The sequence below is a fragment of the Manis pentadactyla genome, chromosome 11 (assembly GCF_030020395.1).
Source record: "Manis pentadactyla isolate mManPen7 chromosome 11, mManPen7.hap1, whole genome shotgun sequence".
Taxonomy (NCBI): Eukaryota; Metazoa; Chordata; class Mammalia; order Pholidota; family Manidae; genus Manis; species Manis pentadactyla.
Genome location: NC_080029.1, coordinates 116259391 through 116281986, shown reverse-complemented (window position 1 = coordinate 116281986; position 22596 = coordinate 116259391). Strand labels below are relative to the sequence as shown.

General features: G+C 50.1%; 1 protein-coding gene across 4 annotated transcripts in view; it reads left to right on the top strand.

The window, feature by feature from the left end:
• The window catches only part of ITGA11 (integrin subunit alpha 11), a 114079-nt gene that overhangs the window by 5467 nt on the left and 86016 nt on the right, over window positions 1-22596 (top strand). The window lies entirely within an intron of this gene.

Genomic DNA, 22596 nt, shown 5'->3' with positions numbered 1-22596 from the left:
ATTGAAAAGACTGTCTTTTCCCCATTGTATATTCTTGTCTCCTTTGCCTTGTCTCCTTATATGCCAATAAACCCATATAAGCTGTGGGTTTATTTCTGGGCTTCCTATTCTATCCCATTGATCTGTGTGTCTGTTATTGTACCAGAACCATACTGTTTTGATTGCTGAAGCTTTATAATATAGTTTGAAGTCTGGGAATGTAATACCTCCAGCTTTGTTCTTCTTTCTCAAGATTACTTTGGCTGTGTGGTCTTTTGTGGTTCCATACAAATTTTAGGATTATTTGTTCAAGTTCTGTGAAAAATGCTACTGGTATTTTCATAAGAATTGCATTGCTTTGGATTCTATGAATTGCTTTGGTAAGATGGCCATTTTAACAACATTAATTCTTCTAACCCATGAGCATGGTATAGCTTGCCATTTATTTGTGTCATCTTTACTTTCCTTCATCAGTGTCTTATAGTTTTCAGAGTACAAGTCTTTCACCTCCTTGGTTAGATTTATTCCTAGATATTTTATTCTTTTCAATACAATTGATACAGTTGATAGGATTGTTTTCTTAGTTTCTTTTTCTGCTAGTTCATTATTGGTGTATTGAAATGCAACAGATCTCTGTATATTAGTTTGTATTCCATGACTTTACTGAATTCATTTATTAGTTCTAATAGTTTTTTGGTGGAGTATTTAGGCTTTTCTATATATAGTATCATGTCATCTGCAAATAGTGACAGTTTTACTTCTTCCTTACCAATTTGGATGCCCTTTATTTATTTTGCTTATCTGATTGCTGTGGCTAGGACTTCCAGTATTATGTTGAATAAAAATGGAAAGAATAGACATCCTTGTCTTATTCCTGATCGTAAAGGAAAAGCTTTTAGCTTTTCACCATTGAGTATGATGTTAGCTGTGGGTTTGTTGTTATATATGGCTTTTATTTTGTTGAGGTATGTTCCCTCTGTACTAGCTTGCTCTCGCTACATAGAAGGGAGTTTGGAAAACTCAAAAAGCTCTCTTTTTTTCTCCACAATGCCTGACTTTGGAGATTACTTTCTCACTATAGGCTCCAAGATCTTACTTTGAGAGTCAAAGTTGAACATTGTTCTACTGCAATTGCAAAAAAAAGTATCCATCATAATTCTCCCCAGGTAGCAATGGCCTCTGGCAGACTCAGGAAGGGCCAGCTACAAAATAAGCTCAAAACACACACTAACACATTTCAAACATGGTATCTGTGCTGGTCCTCATCACTTAATGCCCCTACCCACCCCACCACCACCACCACCAAACTGTGGGCTACCATCAAAGATTCACAGCCATTTGAAACTATTTTTCCCCAAACAATCATGTGCTCCAGAGATCGCCACATGCCCTCATAAGAGAGTGCTTACTATAGGGAGGAGTGGTCGAGGCAGGGACCATCCTCAACCCCTGTTATGTAAATCCTAACTGTACAAATTCTTAGTTGAAAGCCCAGAAGTTTGTTACCAGTGACGGAAGGAGGGGAGGAAAGAGACTGGAGTGGGCCAACTTGTAAACCCAAAATAAATAACCACAAGAAATTTCCATGAAGGGTTTTCATACTGTGTACTTATGACCTGAGTCACAAGATGAATAAATCCCACCTGGAGAAAAATGTCAGTGTGGTCACACCCCCTCCCTGCCTCTGGCCCTCATTTCCTCCTTCGCCTACATACACCCTTACTGAGCGGCAGTCACGACCAGAGCACGCATGGCCCAAGAGGTCCGCTGCCTCCATTCAAATCCTTTCTACTTGGGTGACCCTGAATAAGCCTCTCCAGGCCTCGTTTTCCTCGATTGTAAAACGGGGAGAAAAATGACTTCACAGGCTGACAAGTGGGTTAGATGATCTGTATGTGGTTCATTCAAATCAACCACTTAAAATAGCACATGGCCCCCAGTAAGCCTCAATTAAGAGGTTATGCCCTTCTCATTGCTTATTTGATCTGTGACAGCCACTGTGTCAAGCACTTTTGTGCACCTCAGTTAGGCCTTGCTATGGCTGCATGAGGTCGCCAGGTTGCACCTAAGAGGTTAAATGGCTGGTCCAAGGTGATGCTGATAGAGTAAGGGGTAGTGGCAGGATTTGTCTGAGCCCAAAGCCACTGCTCTTAATCCATGAATGATATCTCTCCAGGCAAAGGGCCTGGAGGATGTAGAAAAACAAATGATCCCCTTGCCGAAGGAGCTGTCTTCACAGGAAATGAGGTCTGCATCCTATGGCCATCTTCACAGGGGCACCAGCCCAGGAGTGGCCACTCCCTCTTCAGACTCACCTAGTCGATGCTTCCTCAGTCAAGATGCGGGCTTGGTGAGACGTGGTCCTCCCCGCCCCCCATGGCCCCTGGTAATGTGGGTGCCCCTCTCCCTCACAAGCCTGTGGCTCAGAGGACTCTACCACCTGCCCCCAAGTGCCCAATATTCTGGACCACTCAGACTGCCCTAGGGCTCCCTCTCCAGCCCATCCTCAGGGCCCAGGCTGGGCATTCCTCTGCTCCCATTCCCCTACTCAAAACCTGCTCTGAGCTCTTAATGAGTTATTTCATGCCGTGCAGTGCTAATGAGTAACAACACCTTCATGTGTCCTAATGGAAGGAATTTGCATTTTATTCGGCTGTGCCTTGAGCCCAGGGAACAAGGGGTTGATGGTGGAACTTTAGGCACCAGGACCAGTTAGCAGACCAAATAACTGAGGCAGGGGGACCTGCCTGGCATGGTCCAACCACTTAGCTCACTACTCCACTGCCAGTCAGAGGTGCCCTACTTTGGCTCTTGTGGATGATGGGAGGCCTCATCCTATAACATAGAAGCCAGTCTGTGGCTTGGGTGATGCTGCTAAGGCAGGCAGAGGTTTTTCCACGTGGCACGTAGGGCAAGTTAGGCAAGTTACTATAGCAACATGTTCTAGGATTCTAAATAGGATGACACAGAGAAGGGATTCCTGGCTCCACCTCTGGGTCTGACAACTTTCTTTCTCCAGCAGTATCACCCCAGCTTGGCCAGGCTACCAGAAATCCTGACTCTACAGATTTCCAAGGCCCATTTCTTTGCAAATCAGGAGGACTGGGCCTCAGGAAGGCCTTGGAAAAATCATGAAATGAGCCAGTGGGTACAACTCCCGACAGCCTGCAAACTGCACTCCCATATGTTTGTTCTATGAGTCAGGATGGGCCAGGAAAGGCCAGAGGCCCTGCTAAGGTTGGGATGTCCATTAGATATATAGGTAACTGAGGTTCTTAAAGGCTGAGTGATTTTCCTGTGATTTTCCCAAGACCATACAGGAACTCAGGGGCAGCCCTTCTGGTCAAAGATGAGGTTAGGAACCTAATTTGCTATACCCATCAGATAAATTTAAGAGCAAATAATGCTTCAGTCAGAGGAATAAGGTTCTAATGGTAGATTTCCTACATATCTGCCAGGCAGGTAAGACAAGATCATTGAAATCATTCTCTGTAGACCTCTGGGGGTGTCCCCAGGCACCATCATCCCTCTCAGCTTGGCCCATCCTCAGACCCTCAGACCATTGCTCCCTTCTTCTGCCAAAAGGAAGACCACAAAGCCATGTCCATCTCTCCTCCTTCTATTGGAATTGCCCTGTCCCTAAAGCTTATAGTAGCCCGCCCCTCATATTCAGTGATTGCTTGCAATCATAAAGTCCCATAGATAATTTGTTCATATCACTTATCACACATGTAGGACCAGTTACATAATCTACAGGACCCACTGCAAAGTGAGGATGCAAGACTCCTTGTTTAAAAATTATTAAGAATCAAGATGGCCACAGAAGAGCATTAAATTAAGAAGGGGTCCTTATGAGTGTGGATGCCTGAGCAATTTCACAAGTCGGATACCCAGCTCTTCTCATGTAGTTCTTCCCTCAGGCCTGCAATCTGGCAAGGAGGCACCGTGATCCCACTTTGTAAATGAAGAAATGGAATGGCTTGTCCATTTGGCCAACATATACTGAGCACCCACTAAATCTCAGGTACCTCCAGGTTCTGGGGACTCCAAATTAGACAAGACATAGCCTCTGCCTCAAGAAACATGATTGGGGCGGGAGAGCACAGATGCCACACAAGACTATATGGCTCATGCAAAGTGCTGGTATCCATAGATACAGCGAGCATGTCTGTCCATGGAACAATTCTTAAGGCACACAACCACGGCCGTGAAACAGTTTTAAGCCATGGAATTCGGAGGATGCTTCTGTGCAATTACTGCCCCAAGATTGTTTTGAGAACATTTTTGGGGGACCTTTAAGCATTTGACACTGAGCTCTGGAATAGCCACCTTGGCAAATGCAAGAAGCCAGAACTTGAAGTTGCTGGCCTTTCTGCAGCCATAGGTACTTGTACTGCTGTGGTCCTGCTGGGCTAACACTTCTAAATAAGGGGTCACTCCAGGTTCTTTCACCTGCCCACCTCGGCCTCCCTTCTTGGTCTGTGATGGAATTGCAGATGATCAGCAAATCCAGTGTCCTCAATCCTGGATGAACAGGAGAATGATGGTGTAAAACTAGACTCTTACCCAGGCCCCGCCCAGAGCACCTCATTACTCTCCGTGGTGGAGCCCTGTGCTGGTATGTTTTAAAGCTCCTCAATGAGTCTAATGGGAGACATGGCCGAGACTCCCCGATGAAACCTAAACCCAATCCCCAATCAAGCAGCAGAAAAGCACTGTCCAGGGCAAGACAGTGACTTGCTGGTGAGGCCCAGATTTAACTAGTTCTCCTGACTCAATTTTTCCAGCTCCCCACCCCCATCCCACCAACCCGGCCTGAACATGCACAGAATTTGTAGCCAGGCTGGGCTGGAGACCCAACTTGAAGTCAGAGTTTGAGAGGCTGAGCACAGGTAGAGGTTAGGGTTAAGAGCTGGTAGTTAGAGGGTCATTTGTTGGCAACCCTGTCGGTGTCTCCTGCAAAAGCCTTAAGCTACTGTTCACTGTATGGCCAACCCAGGAAAACCAAAGAAATGCTAGAGGGACACTTATTGGCTGAGAACCCCACAGACAGATGGGCCAGCCCAGGGGACTGGGGGAAGTGGAAGGTGTCCAGCAGGGGTTAGCTAAAGCCCATTAGGGTCTCCCAAGCCTCTGCTGAGGCTGCTGACTGTTCAGGTGAAGGAAGCACCTGACTCGGGATGGAGCCCTGGCAAAGGGAAAGCCGGGCTGGATGAGAAAGGGATGCTCCATCAGGAAGGAGGAGAAGGCTGGCAGGGCAGCCAAGCGGGGGGGCCCTGCAGCTGAGGCCTCAGCCCCGACTCCAGTGTCATTGTCTCTTTGGCCCCCATCCATCAGACCTTCCTCAGTAGCAGCTAAAGTGACACTAAAACACAAACTGAGTTGTGTAGTCACTCCCTTGCTTAAAACCCTCAGTGGCTCCCTAATGTCGTTGGGTTAAGTCCAGACAGAGCTCATCAGATGCCGAATGGCTGGCCCTGGCCTGCACTGAGACCCACCTCTAGCAGCACCATGTGCAGGCCAGGGCACCTGCACACTCCTGCCGTGTCCCCACCGGAGTGACCTACTTAGCTTTGCAAACATACCAGCTCTCTTTGGCCCTCACTTGTATTGTTCCCTACATCCTATTCTACCTCCTCCTTTCTCCTAGGTGCCTTCTACTTATTCTCCTACTTCCTCCTGAAAGCCTCACTTGAACCCCTCAGTCAGACCTTGGAACCCAATTTGTGTGATCTCAAGATACCCTGTACCTCACCCACCCACAGTATTCCAACTGTCTGAACATCTTCCCCACTGGACCACTGGACTATGCAGAGACCACATCTCCTATCAGTCTCTGTATCCCAGCTGTCACACAGTGCCAGACATAGTAGGTACTCAATTAAAATATGTCAAATGAATGTAGGAAGTAATCTATCCAAGAGAACAGAAAGATATTTAAGAGCAAGAGAGATGTCTTAAATTTCTTTGCACATGCACCCCCCAGAAGTCTTAACCTAGTAGCCTGTATGAGGCAGGCCCTGTGTTAGGTTCTCTGGGAAATTCTTCAAAGAGTTTATGGATCAGTCAGAAAGAGATCTTCAGATAAATAACCATAATACAAGGGAGATATTAACAAAGGCTATAAGAGCTACAGATAAAAGGCTCTGGGGATCTGAGAGGTGAAAGAGATTATTTAGAAATTCAGGAAGGGTAGAGAGTGTACCTGGGTAAATGGCCTGACAACAGTGGGCTAAGGCCACGGAGACCCGAGTGCCAAGCAAGGCATTTGGATTCAGCAGGTGGGGAGCCACTGGAGGTTTTTGATGGAGGGTAGTGGCATGTTCTCATCTGCATTTTGAGAAACTCCAGGGGGTGTGGGGTGGACACAACAGGACACAGCTGAGAGCTGGTGCAATGGTAAGGCAGCCACTGCAGTGACCCAGGCGAGCCACAGGAGCCTGAAGTCCAGACAGTGAGAAGAGAGGAGGAAGGAGCCCATGAGGGACAGAATGGACGGGCCTGGTCATCAGGGAAGGAAAGTGCCTGAGAGGCCAAGGTGGTGCCACTGGCCCAAGGAGAGAGGACGGCAGCCAAGGAGGTGTGACGGGGGGAAGTTGAGTCAGTTCTGAACGTGTGGACTTTGCTGGGCTCGTGGGGGCCAGGTGGAGGTGGCCCTCAGGAAGCTGGGAATGATGGCTGGGGACTCAGAAGTGAGTCCAACTCAAGTGCCTTGACTGGGAGCCTAGCACATACAGATGCCTCAGAAGGCATGCGGGCCCGCGTCAGAGGGAGGCCTGCAGCATCGGCCTTCTATCCCTCCATCCCCTTTCCAGGCCCAGAAGCAGTGACTCATGCCCCAAACTTAAAGAGAGCCTAGACCCTGATATTAGAAGTCTTTCAGAGCAGAAGAAACCAGCAAGAGGGCCAGGCCAGACCACAAGCCAAACATCAGCTGTGGAATGTGCTTTCTGCTGACGGTGAGGCCAGCCAGGGGCAGAGACACGGGCAGGCGTGGCCAGGGCCCCACCCATTATCCTGAATGTGTTGAAATCGTCACCAAGATTGGATCACGACATCTCTCACTACCTGGGCCCTCTGAGCCTGGGGTAAGGAGAAAGCCCCGATGAGCCCCTGCGGGTCAGTTTCAGACTCTGGTACTAAGTCTGAGTGAGTCATGTCCCCTTTTAAGACTTCTGTTCAATCACTTCTAAAACAAATATTTGGCTTTCATGATTCCGAAATCTCTTCAGGGCTATGTGTCCATGCTTCTGTGAGCAGTTCCTTATCCAGAACCTCGACTGTGACTATAAAGCCACACGTAACATGAGAAAGAAATTGACAACAGACACTCTCTTTTCAAACGACTTCATCTAGAGCACAGATGAACTCAGTGCATGGCTGGTCCATGGGAAGTCCTGGGCCTGGGGGCCTCTCAGGGGGTGTCAGTACCAAGTTTCTGCCCGAGAGGGAACTTGGAGCCTGAACATCCCAGGCAAGTGGCCTTCCTTGGCCTGCAGCCCTCCAGAGACAGAGAGCTAACCACTTCATGAGGCAGGCCTGTGTTTCCCAGCAAAGGCAGATTGAGTCATGATCCCTTAACTCTTCTAAGGACCTAAAAGTAGCAGGAGATATTTGGGATAGTTTTGAAACCATGAGGTGCTGACATGTACCAGAAACCAAACGGGTTCTGCATAACCTGGGGGACCAAAACACTTCCGCTCCCCTGTCTTTCCCGTCCCACCAATCCTAGTCAATAGTATCCAGGCTCACATGGGTTCTGGTAGGTCTCTTTTGAGCTCTGTGCATACAGAGAGCTTTTCAGATGGGTATGGGTGTATCCACTGTAGGGTGGGCCCTGCAGGCTTGGAAAGGAAGGGCCCCAACAATTCCTTTTTTTAGTTTGCATTCAAAGACCAGGGGCGGTCAGGCCCAGCAGCTCTCCGGGTCCTCCTGCCCTGCTTCCTTTTCTCCGAGGGAAAGCCCTGCCACAAATTGCATATCCTGAGCCTTGTCTTGCTCTTACTTTGTCTAAACACTCCCTGGGCTAGGGCTAACCCCGGATGCACAGGGCTCTTGATCCACACACCCACGACGAGCAAGAAATAATCTTAGAAGTTGGAAAACCAAAACCAAACTGTCTGAGCTCTTTAAGCTGGTTAGTATGTCAGGAAAGGGAGGGACTCACTGTCTAATTTGGCTCTCTTTGAAATGGCCTGTGGCCAGGATCAGAATGGGCAGGGCCGCCACGTACAGCTGGGCAGGCTGCGCACTGCATAGCTCAATCAACTGCAATGTAAGCAGCGCCCTCTACAGTCATGTAGTGCCTTACAGTGGCCGGAGGCGTTGGGGGTGGGGGCGGGGGCTGAAGAGACGGGGAAGTGGTAGCACATAAACTGGCTTCCTTAAACCCTACAATGGGCTTCCTTAAATCCTACACAGAGACCTAGACATAGAGCATCATCTAGTCTGGTGTGTGCCTTTTACAGATAAGAAAACAGGTCCAGGAAGCAGAAGAAACTGGTCCAAAGTTGTAAAACAAGTTAGAAGCCATGCTGAGATTAGAACCAGGGCTTCTGAAGCCAAGTTCAGTGCTCTAAATTCTCTCCCTCCCTGAGCCCTGAGAATCACATTGCTCTTCAACAACTTCTTGGCAGGTCAATTTATGAGCATCTCGAAGACCTGAACGCTTCCATTCATTTTTTTTTTTTCTGTCTCTTTTAAATATGCATACTGAGCACCTATTGTGTGTTAGACATTGTTCTGGATGTTGAGGATAAAGTGAGGAGACAGATGTAGTCCCTCCCAGTGGGGTACTGGTAAATGTTTAACAACCAATCTGGCTCTTGGGATGTGGCAGGGAGAGCCCTTATTTGCAGAATTTGCCAGTTACCATGGTGTAAATCCTCCCACTATGGTCAGTTTTCAGCCACCAATATGAGACGCCTGAATGGGAAGATTACACCCCCTCAGCTCTGTGGGCAGGGTCCAGCACACTGTTAGTCCCTTCCCTTGTGGAATTTGAACTCCAGAGGGAAAGGAGACAGTGTCCAAGTGAGAAAATAGCTCTTATAACCTCTATAATTGTCTTTAATTGTAAAAGAAATAAAGATGCTCTGAGGGAGAATAACTGTTCTCCATTGCACAGTCAGGGAAGATTTATCTGAGGCCATGACATTAAAATTGGAGTTTGAGAAGGTGCCAGCTGAGTAAAGATTTGGGGGAAGGGTGCTCCAGGCAAAGGGAACAGCAAGTTCAAAAACCTTGGGGCCAGCAGTAGAAAGTGGTAAAGATCATGGCACAAGAGCAGATAGATCCTGCAGGGCTGGTGGGCTCTGGGAAAGAGTCTGAAATCTACCCTAAATGCAATGGGAGGACCCCAATGGGTATTAAGCAGGAAAGTACCAGGATCTGATTGGCATTTTTAAAAGGTCACTTTGGCTGCTCTGTTGGGGTAAACTTGGAGCTGAGCAATTAGAATTGAGGGACGAGTTAGAAGCCTCTTGAGAAAGTCCAGGCACAGAAGTATGAGAATGACTTGGTCTGGGTGATGTCAGAGTAAATAAAGAAGTGTGGACACAAATAAGGAACTGAAGGGGTAGAACCTTCAGGATTTGCTATGGGAGGTGAAGGAAAATCCTGAGGACCAGCTTCCATGCTTCTGAGTTGAGCAATCAGGTGGGTGGTGATACCAAGTCCTGGGAGGGGGTGTGTAGGGAAAAGCCAGTGGGAAGGGAGGCCTAGGGCACCTTTATGGCCATGTGAAGTATAAGATGAGACATCAAAGTGCAAATGCTCTGTGGGCATCTGGACACTGATCGTGGGGCACAGAAGGCAGGTCTGGACTGGGCTGGAGTGTGAGCTGGGGTTCCCAGGAGCCTGGGACACTTTGTGGGGAGTGGACGAGGGCCAAAGCCCAAGGCCCGGCACACTCAACCAGATCCTACAGTGCATATTCGGGGTCACATTTCTTGACTTCAGTTTTCCAGGCAGCTTGGGGAGTGTGTGGTGGCGGGTAGGGGATGGGGGATTAGTTGATTGAGACTTAATTGCACTTTAGATGAACTTATAACAGAGATTCACAGCATCATTATTGGTATTGTGAATACCAGGGGGCTTTGACGTCCTTCATAGCAGCTCTTGAAAGCTTAAGGAAAGAGGAACATTTGGATCACTTTCCCTCCCTAAAAGAAAGGATGACTGATGTCAGGCAGGAAAACCTACTGGCTTTCATAAAATCAACAGTCACCTTCCTGAAGGAGGGGATCCATGTGTTCTCTCAAAGCATGAGATGGCTGTCCAAGGCTGGGAGCAAAATCACTATTAATTACAGCAAATTTCAGCTTGCTGTTTGCTGTTTTCAAGTTTCAGGACTGTTTTGCATGAGCCTGACATCAGCTTAACCAGCACACTGACCAACTCCTGATTTCTCAAGAAAAAAATAGGAAGTGCAGCCCTTGTTCTGGTCTGCCCTTGCCTCCTTTTTCCATGTCCCCTCTCTGGAGTGCCTTTATGTCGGCCAACATCCCACCTGCCCCATCAGGCGTTCGGACTCCTTCACAGCCCCCGCAGTGGGGCCCTCACCACCCCACAGGGCTGCCCAGCGCCTGTGACTAGAGAACCCTCCCTCCAGTAGAGCTGCGCATGCGTTGGAGAGTTTAGGGGTGTGGTGGCGTCACACGTTAGTAAGCATTTGTTTATCTGGCACAAAATGGGACACAGAGGGAATAGGACCGAGAGCAGGTGAATGTTTTGATGCAATGGGAGACTGAAATAGGGAGAGAGTTAGATAGAGAGAGGTGTGGCAGGAGGCTGTGGGCGGTCAGCAGCCAGAGTACCATGAGGGCATGGAGCCTGGTGAGCAGGCAGAGGGTGGGGGGAAAGGAAAGGCCGTCCTGTGTCCTATCAGCTCAGGTGCTTCTTGGTTGAATATGGAGTTAATTTGGTAAGCTCGTCTGTGCTCATTGATTCATTTGTTCATTCATGAGTTTGTTCAGCCGACTTTATTGAGATGCTGCTGTGTTCCAGACACTGTGGCAAGGCCCAAGGGTGGAGAGGGACAGAACCCCCTCGGCTTGGTTAAAGTGGCCTCCCTTGGGCACCAAATATAAAGTTACCATAGAGGCTGCAATGCTCCAGCCCGAACGAAAGCTTCGCAGACAGAGCTGTCTCTGGTCTGCTGGGGCCGAGGGGTGAGGGTGTCATCTCTGGGTGGGAGTGGAGGCTTTTCTCCGACCCCACCAGGAGAGCCCTCAGCTGCCCTGCCTGCCCTCTCATGGGCACAGCTGGCCTCGATGGGGTCCTCAAAAGGGGTAAAGGATATGTTGCCTGGGAAGCAGATAGGATAAGGCCTGGGCACTAGCACCAGGGCCATGGGCAAATCAGTTTTGGAGATGTTGTTTCCTCATCTGTTTAGTGGGTATTAAAAACCCTAACCACTTGTTAGAATTGAATGAAATCCTATCCTGGCCCATCGCTGGCACCTGGTAGTTGCTCTGAGAGTGTCAGCTGCATCCCACTGGGAGATTCAGGGAGGAAGTGGAACAAGAGCCCTGCCCAGGGACAGGGTCCCCGCCCCAAACATACTGCACCAGCTCAAAGACCTTGGGCACGACAGACAACCTCCCCAACCCTCCATTTCTCCATTGGTGAAAGAGGCCCCAAGCCCACCATTTATGCTTACGGTTACTTCAGATCGACTGACTGCCCACTGTTTGTAACACTAGGAACTAAGGGGGTGCAGGTGCAGTGCATGGCATGGTTCCTGTCCCCCGGACTCTCCATCCCAGGAGGCAGGACAGTCAGGGAGGGTGGGCACAAGGTGGGGGAATCGGCTGGGTGAGTGAGGGCACGCACCGGGCCCCACGGACAGGTGGGTGCAGAACGGGGGCAGACAGCAGGAGAAGGCATGTGGGTGGAGGAAACGAGGAGCCGAGGCTTAGAGGCGGGAGTGGAGGCGTTCCTTCTGTGTACACACTGCGTTAGAAACTGCCCGTAAAGACCTAGTGAACGCAGGGCTCTTTGAAAGCTCTTTCCCAGTGAATGTGCCTGCACGCGTGTGAAGGCTGCCTCAGGACTCAGGGCTCAAGTGGAACCTAGAACGCATCTAATGACAATGTCTAGGCCCCCTCATTGTACGTACGAGGAAGCTTTCTGATTCTGATGTGCTCTTTTCCACACATCTTACATTCAAGAGGACTTAAAAATACATATTTGTCTGTGGCTGTTCCTCCTGGGGACGGAGAACCCATGGCCACAGCCACCCAGAAAACAGCCATCAGTGTGCTCAGAGCAGCTCACTGCCAGCAGCCGCAGTAGGCGTGGGCAGGGCACACGCTGGTTCCCAGATTAGATCATTTCCCTGAGAGATTCCCCTAGGAAACGAGTGGTGTGCTCATTCCGCGGGGAGGGATGACGCTTTTCCACGGAAGCCTCTGCAGTAATTCCCTCTCCTGTCCCTTCTCTGTGTAGCCTGGGGATGGAGACAGTCCTTCAGGCTGAAGGCACCTCCAGCCCCTAAACTCTGTCCTTCCTCTCGACTCCATCGGGAGCAGTCATTCCTGCCTGTCATCACCTCTCCCCATCGTGTCCCCTCTGGCTTAGCCTCTGGTTACACGTGTGTATACACCCATGCACACACACACACACACACACATGCCAGGCCCCCCCAGCGGGCTGTATCTTGACCTACACGAGGCTGGGGGAGCCAAGGATGTGAGACTCCATCCAGAGCAAGGTTCCATCTGCTCCTTCAACAGAGGGAAGGAAAAGGAAGGTGGTTGGCTGGTGATATTAGTGGCTGGACGAATATGAAATAGGATGGACTCCATAACATTCAGAGGAAAAGGCGGTGGGATAATGACCAGTTAGCAGAGAGACAGGACGTCACATCCAGAAGGGTGGGCATTTGTGAAGAAGAAGCTGCCGATGAGTGATGAGAGAAGCGGGAAAACAGGGTGGTCTTTTGCAAGAGTGAAGAGAAGGGACTTGTCCCTCTCCTGGCGAGACCCAAGTTTGCGGAAGGTCTAAAGCACCAGGAGGGCTTCAGGGCCCGAGGTGCCGCCCCCACCCTGATCGTGTCGGTGCTCAGTGCTGAGCCACGGCGGAGGGTGCAGGCGGGAGGATGCTACACCTCACTTTCGTAAGTGGCTTGAAGCTGAGGGGCACTTGTGTTGGACCCTTGTGCGGGAGGGGCAGGGGAATGGCCCCAGTCCAGGAGGCCAATCTGATAGACCCGCAGACAGATCTGCGCCCTCTTGGGGAGCCCCAGTGCTCCAAAGGGAGATGGATTTGGAATGAATCCAGAGGAGAGGCACGCAGACTCAGAACACCCTGACTGTCAAGGTTTCTAGACCACCTGCTCCAGCTTCCTCACTTCTGCAAGGGGAGACTGAGGCCCAGAGGGTATTTGATTCAAGGTTCAGCCAGTCAGTGGTGGAACCAGGGCAGAACCCAGGCTCCTGATGCCCAGCCCGTTCCACTTACCCTGGCAGTCCTAGCTCTCAGGAGGGGGGCGCTGTGCCCCATGTCCCCTTCTCTGAGTCAAGCCAGCTATCCCAAAGCCAGGAGTCCATCCTTTGGCCTTTCACCACAACAGCGGCCCTTCAGCCAAGTCTCTCCACCAAAGGGCCGTCACTCCCTTTCCTATCAGATCCTAGGGAGAGACAGGCTTTGGTCATTCCAAGGCCACATGGTCATGTACTCGAGGGGTCAGGGCACACAGCCTGGCCTCTACAACTTTTGAAACAAGGTCTGAAAGAAGCCATGGCTCCCCCTGCCCACCAGCTCTAAATCTCCCTGCTGAGACTCAGCAGTACCGTCCGGCAAAGGGGCAGGGCTGGGCTTTCTTGGAAAGGTGACCACATTGCCTGGACCCCCACCAAAGCATCTGTCCCTCTGACATCTGGGTGTGCCCAGGGGCTGCAGCCAAGGAAGCAGGGCCCCGGTGCCAGGTCTCCACGGTTCAGGCAAGGAGAGAATGAGCTGGGCCTGGATACTGCAGAGCTGCAGGTGACGGTTTTCTGCAGTCCTTCCCTGTGGCCTGGGTATGCAAAATAGGATCCTTTTTGCCTGGAGAGTTCCCTTTCCAAATGTGCTTGGATCTGGCCATCATTTAGATGAGCTTGTATTCCCCCACACTGCCTGGCCTCCAATTCTAAATTGTTTGCAAAGACTCAAGACAGATGCTCGCGTGCCTACAACTGGAAGCTGGCTGTGTGTTTGCCCAAGAGAATCTTACTGACACGTGCAGGGTCTGGGCCTTAAGTGGCAAAGAGCAGAACCCTCTAGTTGTACAGATGGGGAAACTGAGGCCAAGAGGGGCATGAACACAGAGTCAAATTAGTAACAAAGTCAATGATCAGAACCCAGATCAACTTACCCTGGTCCAGCTTTCTCTTGGCTTCACTTAGGGCTCTAGTAACTTGCAAACATGTCTGCTGGCCCACCCAAGTGGCTGTAGACTCCGAGGACAAGCCATGTTTTATCTGATTTGGTGTCCCTACACCACTCAGCACGGAACCCAGCATCATAGACTCAAATAGACTTTTATTGAATTGAAGGACTAAAGAGGAGGGTTATACAGAAAGAGTGGTGGTGAATAAAGATGGATATTAAGAAAACCTGGTGAACTTGGATGAAGCCCCACCCATCTCCTAGCCTTTGTTCTCACTTTAAACAATGGTCTTAAACCCATCAAGTGGTTCTCAAACTCTGTTCCAGGATACCCTCGGGTTCCAAGGACATGTCTTAGGACTGTCACTGCAAGTAGGGTGCTACTCCTTGTTCCCTACCACTAACCCCAACCTCAACTTCTTATCTCTGCTTTTTATGTATATATGATGTTCAAAAAATTTGAGATTTACTGCAGAAGAACAACATGTGTAGATGACTAGACTCTTTGATCTCTAAGATCCCTATTTGCTCTTAAAAGTAAAATCCTGATAAGTTACCTTTTCTCTGATAACATATTTTGCTGCACACCACCTTTGACCCAGTGGTAAATTGTCTGGAGGTTGGGGTTTATGCCCCCTGACAATTGCAATAAGAGGAGAAAATGAGGCACAGGGGGGTGCCCATGAGCTATGGAAGCTCTGTTGCTGCCCAGAACCTACTCTGGAGCCCAGAATCAATGCTGGGGGTCTGTCTGTATGTCTGCTGTCCTTGCGTATGTCATTCTGTGTCCTGATGAGGCAGGACAGCCCAGCTATAAGGTTTTGTGCATGGCTTAGGTAGGAGAGGTCATGAAGCTCCCTGGCAGGCCAGGTTCAGGCCTAGCCCCACCTCACATTGGGCTTCTCCAAGAGCTCTTGAGAAGAGAATGATTGAGTTGCTACCTCAGAAACCGTGAGTCCCCAAAGATCTTCAGCCTCCTTCTCCTTATGGTTTTGTCTAATCGCTCCATTTTTCCTCCTCTTCCCTGACCGTCCATCATTTAAAAGTGAGACCAAATCAGTAACCAATTGCTATAATAATGCTGTATAACAAATACCCCCAAATCTGAGTGACACACAATAATTGCTCAGTTCACATGTCTGGGGCCAGCTGGGTGACCTAAGCTCAGCTCAGCTGGGTGATTCTGCCAGTTCCTCAGGGCTTCCTCACGCAGCTGGGGGATGGCTGGTCGCCACCGGGCTCGGCTAGGGCAGCTCAGCTCCAAATGTCTCTCATTCTTGCCCTGCGATCAGTGGGCTAGCCTGAGCAAATAGTTGTCACACTGAAGGCAGAGTGCAAGTGAGCAGCAGAAGACAGGACACCCTAGGACCTCAGCTAGGAATCATCATCTCTGCCTCATACGGCCCAGCCCAAAGTCAAGCGGGGATCTTAACAGTGTTTGTTTTTGTTGTTAGGCAGAGCTGAATTTGCCTCTTTTTTTTTTTTAATCTCTAATACCACTTAAAATTTAATCATATGATTTTTCAAAAAGAAAAGGATATTAAGAAATAAAATTCAGCAGTATTAACAAGCTTTTTAAGTACTTACCACATGCCCTGCCTGTCATTCTCTGAAATTGTGTAGCTTTGTTTTTTTTAATATTTTGGTTTTTTTTATTTTGTTATTATTAATCTACAATTACATGAAGGACATTATGTTTACTAGGCTCTCCCCTACCCCAAGTCCCCCCACCACAAACCCCATTACAGTCTGAATTTGCTTCTTTAGTTTGCTCAGTTGTTAGTTTTGTTGCTAGGCAGAACTGAATTTGCTTCTTTAGTTAACTGAGCGCCTGCTGTGTTCCAAACCCCATAGTGGGAATGAAGAGATAAATGAAACCTGGAGTCTTGGGATGGGGAGGTGTATGGAATTCACTGCACTCGGCACACAGGTGTAACCCTGACACTTAAAAATTCACTAAACGCCTGCACAAGGGCAGGTGCAGGCGGAGGTGCTGCCCAAGAGAAGCTCACAGGCCAGTGTGACTTCCCTGTCACCAAGATACCCACAGGAAACGGACTGCACACTTTCCCCGCCCACCAGGGGGCGCCCAAGGGCAGGGCCCGACCCTTACCCTCCAGAGCGCTTCCTGGGGGAGTGCATGGTTACCGGGTCTCCTATGAGTACAAGCAGGCCCCCAGGGCAGGGGCTCCACTTCTCCCCAGAGTCCAAGGGCACCCCAAGGTGGGACCGCCTCTTCCCTCAACTAAATAGAAGCTTCTGTGATCAGGGGTTCACCTGCTCTAGCAAGCAGACTCTGAGGGCATGGGGCCCAGGACTGGTAAGTTTTTCAGAAGGAGTGGGCAGGAGGAGACAAGCCTTGGTGGGACCACTACAGTGAGGAGCGTAAGTGGCTGAGAAGGGGGAGGAAGGCTTGGTGTTGGCAGGCAGCATGGGGCAGGACCACTGAGGCCTCACAGTGCACATTACAGGCCTATCATAGGCACCTAGACTAGGGCCCTCAGGCCTCAACAGCAATGCCCCCAATCCAGGATTGCCATCTTAGGTGCCTGTCATTCACACAGTGGCCTCGGGCACAAGGATGAGAGGGCTGGCGTCGGGGTTGACGCGTGAACCACCATGCTGTTGCTATTTGCCTGGGCAGAAGGGACAGCAGTGCAGATGATTCAAAACAGCCACGCCTCTAACACTCATTTCTGTCTCACTTTGGAAGGTGTCACTCTGTGTCCCATAGCAGCAGGAAGTCCACTTTACCATTTCTTTTTGTTCAGGCCAGTTTCAGGGTCTTTTCTCCCCACTACTACCATCTGTGATTTGCTTTTAGACGTGAAGATTCTTGGGGCCCAAGTAAAACTGGGAAGAGAGAGATAATACCAGAGAATTTTGGTAATCTTTCAGTCTCCCTCTCCCCCATCCCAGCTCCCACCATCCAAGGGAAATGCAAGCTCTTGCTTACACAGGTGGTCTGCATCCCAGAGCAGGGCCCAAAGAATGAGCAGAAGCCCGAGTCTGGGCAGACGGCGGGCTGCTGAGATGCTCACTCTCAGGTGCCACAGACTGGCTTCCTCTTGTGTCACTTCATGCAGATTTTCAAGGCCCTTGGGACTCTGGCTGCATCTTTCTGGCACACCTGGTCCCTCCCTGTATTCCACCTGTTCTGATCAGGGATTCCCTCATCTAGCAAGCCGGATGTGAGGCCATGGGGCCCAGTATTAGTGAGTTTTTAAGAGGGGGTGGGCAGGAGGAGACAAGCCTTGGTGGGACCACTACAGTGAGGAGCATAAGTGGCTGAGAAGGGGGAGGAAGGCTTGGTGTTGGCAGGCAGCATGGGGCAGGACCACCGAGGCCTCAGAGAACATCCCTGCCACTTTCTAGCTGTGGGACCTTGGCCAGTTGCCTGCCTTCCTGTGTCTCCATTTCCTTGCCTGTATCATGAGAAGAATAATACACTTAACTTCAAAAGATTGTTTTGAGGATTACATAAATTTAGAACAGTGCTTGGTACCCAGTGAGGGCTCTGTACACATATGCTGAAATTCTTCTTGTTATCTAAACAGCAGTGGGCTGTCAGTACCTCCATCAGAGTGCTAGAAGGTGCACTAAGCAGGCAGATGCCGACGGGCACTGATTCTGAGAACAGATTCTCAGAAGCCAAGTCTCGCTCTATCTTCTGGGCAGAGAGCAAAGACCAAAAGCCACTCCTGGATGTTGCCCTGAACAATGGATAGCTGGATCAGAAAACAAGGCAGACGCGGAAACTGGTGTAATCCAAGGGGAGAGAATGGAAGCTACGAGCAACCCAGAGGGAGGACCCTGGGATAGCAAAGGTGTCATCAGGGCTGGGCCTTGACACTGGAGAAGGGAAAGAAAGGCCTCCAGCAAGAGTGAACAGATGAGCAGAGGCACTGAGGCACTCGAAGGGGAAATCTTGATTCAGTTGAATTCTACCGAGATCTATGGAGCACTTCCCTGTACCAGGGACTGCCACAGGTTAGTGACCACATTCAGCCTTGTTACCCAACCTTCGAGGTAGATGTTATTATTCTCATTTTATAGATGTGCAAACTGAGAACCAGAACGAAGTAACTGACCGAGGCCCACCCATTAGTGAATGAATGTTGGAACCAGGCTTCTAACAAGCTCTTCCTGAACTCAAAGGCTATGTTTCCTCCATGCACAGCCTCACCCTCGAGGAGCCTTCTGCAGGAGGGCAGGAGGGCAGGAGGAACCGTGCAATTCCAGGCACCTCTGCCAAGTCAGGCTGCCCTCCTCTCCTCCCCTGGTCCCACATTCCCTGGGATTCATGCCTGCCACCTTTGGATGCCCTCATAGATTCCTGTGCATCCCCCTTCAAAGCTGAGGCCACACCTCCAGAAGCTTCCTGACTGCCCCAACCCAAGCAGTCCTGCATTCTCTAGCAGCCATGGCTCCCTGGTTACAGGATTGCACTGACTCTCCATGCTGTTTCCATGGACAGTCTCCCAAGCTGGTAGGGTCCCAACTCTCTCCTTTCAGTGTTCAGGGCCCACCCCTGAGCTCAGTGCTGGATCCAACAGTGATTAAACAGGCCCCATCTTGCCCTTGGGGAGCTGCTGTCCTGACAGGAAGACAGGAGCAATCAAACGAGCACACCCATGGCTGTGAGTGCTGACTGTGACAAGGCAAGGTTGAGTCAGCAGTCACCTGTTATGGACAAATGAAAGCTGAGATGTTAGGCAAGACCTGGTGTGACCAGGGGCCAGGAAGGCTTCCTAGGAGGATGTAAAGGATGTGACATTTGTCTGAGATTTTAAGGTGATGAGAAGTCCAACAGAGAGGCTCTGACAGAGAAAACAGCATGTGCAAAGGACCCGAGGTGGGAGGAAGCAAGATGCATCTGGGAAGCAGAAAGCGGAGACTGGTGGCTGGACCCCAGGGAACCAAAGGAAAATTCAGGAACAGGGCTGGGGAGGCACAGAGGGCCTTGGGGCTGTGTGGAGGATTTTTGGACAGGGCAGGGGTTGGGGGGAAGCAGGGAAATGGACCAACAGAGTGTGGACATTTAGCAGACATTCCTTAAGCTAGGCTGTGCCCTCCCCATGGAGCTGTTGAGTTGATGGTAGCTCTAGACATGCATTGGCCATCGTGCCTCAGCATTTGGGACTGTGCCTGCTCCACCTGGTGATCAGACGGTGGCCTTCTCCATAGCCTGGAGTGATGGATTTGAGAACTGTGAGCCCCAAGTGATGCTCAAGCTTCTATTGTGGTTTCAGTGCCTTCTTGGGACTGACTGGTGTTTTTTAAAAAGACATAAGATTCTGAGACAGGGAGCAGCAGCTGTTTTAACTTTGGCACAGTCCACAAGAAAGCAGCCCAAACTGTGGGGTTTTCCCCCTCTGTCACCAATATCAAGGGCAGAGAAGTGGCAAGATGCCCAACCAAGCTCCCGTTGTCTCTGCAGTTGTCCTGTTGATTCACATCAAAAACAACTTTATTTTGTTTTGTTGGCATTTGGGGTTCATAAATCTCTGAGAAGAGCGCCTTCCCCAAGCACAACAGCCATCGGCCATCTGAGGAGCAGGCCAGAGATCATATCAGGAGCCGAAGTCAAAAGCGTCAGACTTGACATCACTTTAAAGAAATCCATTTTCCAGTGGTTCCGTTTGGTCAGAAGCAAATGTGATTCTGGAGAAGAAAGCAGCACTTTGTAACTGAATGCTCCAGCCTGAAGGCTTTTGTCTTCTGCCCTGGAGGGTAGGCCTCCTTCTCTGAAAAGAATATTCCTCCTCCTAGTGGGCCCTTCTTCTAAGCTGGTCTCCCAGCAGTAACATATCACCCTAGTGCTCTGAGCTATTTGATCATGGACTTGCCCTAATCTCCTCCCAGCTGAGAGATTGGGGGCAAATTATTTAGCCTCCCAGAGCTATGATAATATCCATCCCACAGAGCTGGTGTGAGACGTAACTAATTCATATAAAATTAACAGTTAGATACCCAGAATAGTGCGTGGAACATATCAGTGCTCACTAAGTACTCTTTCCTCCTCCTTTTCCTCACTGAGGGAAGAGAAAGTCCCAGCCAAATGTAGATCTTGGTCTCTAACCATTCAGTCAACCAATATCTGTGGCCACTCACCAAGAGCTAGGTCATTATTGGGCCACTAAAGATCCCACAGTGAGGATGTAGCAGTGTCTCATGGCACTTAGCACAAGAATGTTATAGAGTATCAGCCAGGTGACAATACACAGACGAGTATGTACTATGTTTGTGATAAGTGCTATGAAGAAAAATGAAGAAGGGGATAGAGGGTGACAGGGTGGCCTGGTGATGGACAAGTGGCACTGAAACAGAGACCCTAATGACTTCAGGTGATGAGCCATGCAGATAACTGGGAAAGGAGTGTTCCAGGCAGAGGTGACAGGCAGGGCAAAGATGCCCAGCAGGGAATGGGCCTGACACTGTCTGGGAACTGCAAGGGGGCCCTTGTGGCTGGAGCAGAAGGATGGAGGGGGAGGACAGGAAATGAGGGGGACGAGGGAACAGGGTGGATCTTGCACGGCCTTGCAAGTAAGGAGTTTGCCTTTTGACAGTGAGTGGAGTGGGAAACCGATGGACAGTATGGAGCTCCACCATAGCCTCCAGTAAGAAGTTTGGAAGGATCCCTCTGCCTGTGTTTGCACAAGAAACACTGAAGGTGGGAAGGCTCCAAAGACACAATTTATGGCTGTGTCTTCACTGACCCTCACCCTCTTACAGGCCTGGAAATGGGGGGTGGGTTCTGGCAACCAGAATATGCCTTCCTCTTGTTCAGGGCCACATCCTCCTGGGGTCACATACAGAAGGGGGAGGACAGGGACCATCAGGGGCATCTCCAAGGGGTGCCGGGGATCCAGATAAAATGTTGCTCCACCCTCAGGGAATGTGCATGGCTTGTGACTGTTTGTTCATGTGTGGGCAAATGTGTATGTGCACATCTGTGTGTGTGAGTGCCTGGATGTACACATGTGTATATGCACGCATGTGCCTGTGTGCACACCTGTGTGAGTGTGTGTGTTCATTACTGGGACAGATTTGGAGAGTGAGTTCCTCATCCACAACTCCACTTCTTTGCCTCCTCTCTGTTCACCTCCCAGCTCTGCACAGGTGGCTCTGGCATCTCTCTCTCCTCCATGACATGCCCTCACTGGCCAAGGACCAGTGCTCCTTGATCCTCTGTATCCTCCGAGCAGGGTCCTCTTACCCAAAGCTGCCTGCTGATAACCAGGCTGATAAGTCCATTCATGGTCTGGGCCTTGTAATAAGGCACTAATGAGCTAAGTGCGCCTCTTTCCCACCCTTCTCTGAACCATGACACTAAATTCATGTGGCAGATTAGGACCCATGAAGACCGGGTTGGCAGCTACAGAGCCACCTGCAGCTCGGTTCCTCTCCTGCATCCACGGCAGGTAGTGCTCCTTGATCGCAGTGGTCTTCCCACTGGACCCAGACTTGACCTCAGAATCTTTCTTACCTCAGTGCCCCAGGCAGTGCTAATACAGCTGACATGGATAAATGAGGAAACACCTATCTAACATCCCTGCTCTAAGATGGTCCAGTTTTACCTCTGAGCACTCTAATGCTATGACTCAAATGATGGAACTTTTGGCCACTGTATCTATTTGCTGAGCAAAAAAAGCATGGAAGAAACCAATTGTTCCTGGACAAGGTGCCTTATTCAAGTCTGTGCCCCAGGGCATCACCCGTGAATGCTCAGGCCCGAGGGTCAGTGCCCAGGGGAAGGGCAGTGGGATGCTCAGGTTACAAGCTCCAGATTCTGAGTCCCTCCCCAGCAGGCTCTGGAACCCCAGAGGTCACCTCTCGGACCCTTGGCTTTCCATTTGCTATCCACCTCACAGGGTTGTCATGGAGAGTGAATGGTAAGAAAGGGAATGTTCTTTGAAATGGATAAAGTGCGCACACATGAAAGGGTGACAAAATTACATCTGCTCTATTCTGTGCTGCAGATACAGTGTTCACTTACCTGAAAGTTTTGGCTCCTGGTAGGATCCTACCACTTAAATCCCATGGGTCCCAAGTTTGGTGGCCCTACTAGTAGTGACATGCAGTGAGGCCAGATACACCCTGAAAATGCTGCACAGAGGAAAGGAGTCACAGAGCAGGCATCTGGGTCCTAGTGCAGCCACGGACCCGCTGTGTAACGCTAGACAAGCCTCTTGGCCTCTCTGGGCCGAAACCCCCTCTGCCAAATGTAGATGTAGATGCGTG